Below are 3,637 nucleotides of genomic sequence, written 5' to 3'. Positions count from 1 at the left end.
TTTGTTGTCAGACTAAATCAGTAAGTCAGAAAGGTCATGGACCTAACATGATTTTCCCATGCTTCTCTGGGAATGCTGTGCCAGTCATCCCTAGAAGAGTAAATGCAAAAACATTTGTAGAGGAGGCGCTCTGAGATGACTGTTCTGATTTATTCTGCATATCTGAACAGCAAATTAAGGAACAGACTGAGCTCACTGATGGAAATTATCCTTGATAGAAATTCTCTGTAGTCAAGATAATTAGCAGTTATGAAGTAGGTGTCTTTATTTTAATAATACTCTTTTGGGAATGTTTTTTACAAGTTCATATCATTAACTGTCCATCTCCTCTCCAAAGGGCAGATGAGAAATAGCCCTCCCTCCCTCCCTCTTGACAAAGTAGCAGATGACAGAGACTAAATAACAGGATAGACATGAGATAAAAATGTTATAAATAATACCTTATAGAAATGTTAGCTGTAACATGGGTATGAAATAAATAATGGAGGAAATGGAGCAACTGTCAGGGCTCTAGTCAGAAGAGAAATGTATATGAAGACACTTTTCAAAAAAAATTAACTTAGCAACAGTCTGCCAGCACTTTCTTGTGAGCAATTTTAAAGCTTGTTTAAACTTTGTACCTGGAACCTTACAGTAATACACTTCACAGACTCCACCTTGTTCTGAGTATGGAGTAGTTTTTTATTTTACTCAGTGGCGCATTTTATTCTTCATTCAAAAGCTCTTTTAAATTTTATTTGAGGAGAGGTTTTTCGTGGGAAAATGATGCCAACCGGGGATTTCAGTAAAGTATCAATATAGGAAGTGAGACATCACTGCAGGTAAGTGACTCAGAACTGTCTTAATGGATTGATAAACTCTTGATTAGTCACAGCTTGGAAATTATGTACAGAAGAGCTCATTGATGCCTGAATAAGAAATCTGTTTCATTTAAATACTGTCTGGTCTCCTGCTGTTCAAAGGAGATTAGTTATGTTGAAATACTAAGAAATACTTGCTTTTTATCTACCATTTAATTAATTTCAGTCTACTTTAATATGAACCACTTCAGGAAGTTGTGGAATATAGGATAAATAATGGAAAAGAGAAAGAAATAGATTAAATACTTTCTGCCTGGTAGGTGAAGCTGATAATGTAGTGTCTGTGACTCACCACCTCTCCTTATTTAAATCTGTACCCTTGGATACTTCTTGTGCTCAGCTTGTGGATGCTGTGGGAACTTCTGAAAAGTCCTGAGTAAGCAATAGCTCTCTAACCCTGAGCAAGCGTGCAGATATGGTACTTACAAAGGCAAAAAACTTTTAGTCTGCCATGGGTTTGCCAAGATTGCTTTCAAGAAGCAGTGTTTTCACAATGTAAACACGATATTTACCAATTCACAGAGCATAAGAGGTTTGCTTTGAAGCTAAGAAATACCCCAGTTCTTTTTACACATTTGGGTTTGGGGTTTTTTTTCCTGTTTGTATTTGATACTCACTGCAAATTTTGGCCTTTGACTCAGGAACTCTGGTGGAAAAAAGGGAGGGAAATTTTTTATCTAAGTATGTCCTTGTATTCAGATAACCTCTCGATGACCTTCAGATGTCCCTTCCAATCTCAACAAGTCTGTGGTTCTGCTCATTGCAATTATGATACAGTGTCATTGCATTCACAGCAGCTCCAGAGTGGAGAAAGGACTCATGCACTTCCTACAAATTCTGGGTTAATTTTTAAAGAAGGAAGGTACTGAAAAATGCCAGTTAAGCTGTATTTGAGTGTGTTCTGTTTAAGGAATACTGTATTGTCATTAATCCAGAAATTACATTATAAAATAAGTTTTGAGAACTGTGCGTATTTTTAGATAAGACTTCCAAATATATAGCTTTTAATTAAATTTGTACAGAAAGTATAACTTTATAGCTTTCAGTTACAACTCAAGACCTCCCAATCTTACGTACATTGTGCTAGCAATTGTGTGAACAACCTCCAGCTGTAGCATTCCTGTGTGGCAGGAGCCTTCACCTGAGTTAGAGGGATAAGGCTCTGCTACAGAAGCTGATGCTATTTAGTGCTTGTTTCTCAGGGCTGTAGTCAGGCAGCTGTGAAGGAGGCTGTATGTAGGCACAGCTCTTGGGAATAGAGCTTCTGATTCTGAGGGTGGGCTAAACCACCTCCAGTAATTTGAGGTCTGCCCTGCAATGCACCCCAGAAAGTGTGCACTCATCTTTCCTGCAGCTATGGAAGATTAGATTCAGTAGAATGAAAGATACTTTTAAAATTATATTCCTTAAAAATAGGAGACAGGGACTACTGGTGTCTGCTAGAACTTTTTCAACCAGAAAATGGCTAAGTATTGCAGCCTGTTGTTTAAGCTTGATTTTAGTCTTGCTTGGTGTCTCCTTCAAACTCTCAATTCAGTGGTGATTCTGCTGGATCTCTCTGGATGAAAGAAAACATGCATACTGACAAGAGCTTGTGTGTTTGTTTCTTCTGTTCAAGTACATAATAAGGGTGTGCAAGTAGTTTAAGGACTAAGTTTTAGATTCAAAAGGAAGGAGGGCATGGCCAGGCTTTCAAAAAGAGATTGCTTTCACCCAAACTATAAAAACAACAGACTTTGCTGTTGATTGTAGAACTGCTTTTTAGCATTCAATACAACACTTCTGAATAATTAAATACTATTATTTTGAAGGAGGAGAAATAGTATCATTCAGGAAGAGCAGGTCTTAACAGATCTGTTGCTAATAATTCTCTTGCCTCAGATGTAGGGCTTGGACCAGTGACCTCTAGAGAGCCTTTCTAATTTAAATTCTGTAAAATAAATAAGCTTAAGACTTACACAACAAATAGGTCAGCTGAAAGTCAGATGACCACATCATGTTCAAAGATGATAGAAACTAAGCGAACACACACAATTTCCAGTCTCAAGGGAAAAAATCCTTCATAAACCCAGAACTTGCAAATGTAAAACATTTCATATGTGAATGTAGTAAGTTTAAACTGCAATGAACGCTTTTAAGACAACCTTGAATTATTTTACAGAAGTTAGAAACTGCAACATTGGCCCCAACATTGACAAGCTCTTTTTTCTCCTTTTAAAAACAGTGTAGGTAAGTTAGTGTAGCTTCTCTGCACTCCACAGTGAGGAAGAAAGCATCCTCCATTTAGGAATAAAGTTCTGCTATTAGTAACTGAGTACCTGGGATTACAGGCCAGTGGAAAAAAAAAGATTGTGTATCTCATTACATAATCTAAAGCAAGGGTGTTTTGAGTTCTCCAAGTGATGGTATAAAGGCAACAGGCTGAAACAGAGGCAGCAATAAATATGTGCAATCCTTGTTTGCCTTGAGAAAATGGCAGGGATTTAGTGAACAGCTAAGGATCTCTGGTCATAACCTCAGAGTCATGAAGAGGGGAAGTGAATGTGGCTGTGAAGGACCTACATTCCTCTCCCATTAAGTCAGTGTCACTCATTCCTGAGAGATTTTTACAAGATTGTTAGATTAAATCCCATGGAAAAGAATGAACCCAAACTGCAACAGACGGGAGTTCTACACTACCCTTAACACAGGCAAAGGTGATGCTTATCTGGGAATAATTCTTGTGGCATCTAATCTTTAAGACTGGTAGCATAACAAATGAGACAAGATCATCTACG

Source organism: Parus major, chromosome 8 (genome assembly GCF_001522545.3).
Source record: "Parus major isolate Abel chromosome 8, Parus_major1.1, whole genome shotgun sequence".
Lineage (NCBI taxonomy): Eukaryota > Metazoa > Chordata > Aves > Passeriformes > Paridae > Parus > Parus major.
The sequence above is the reverse complement of the archived record's forward strand: the minus strand, read 5'-3'. Positions refer to the sequence as shown.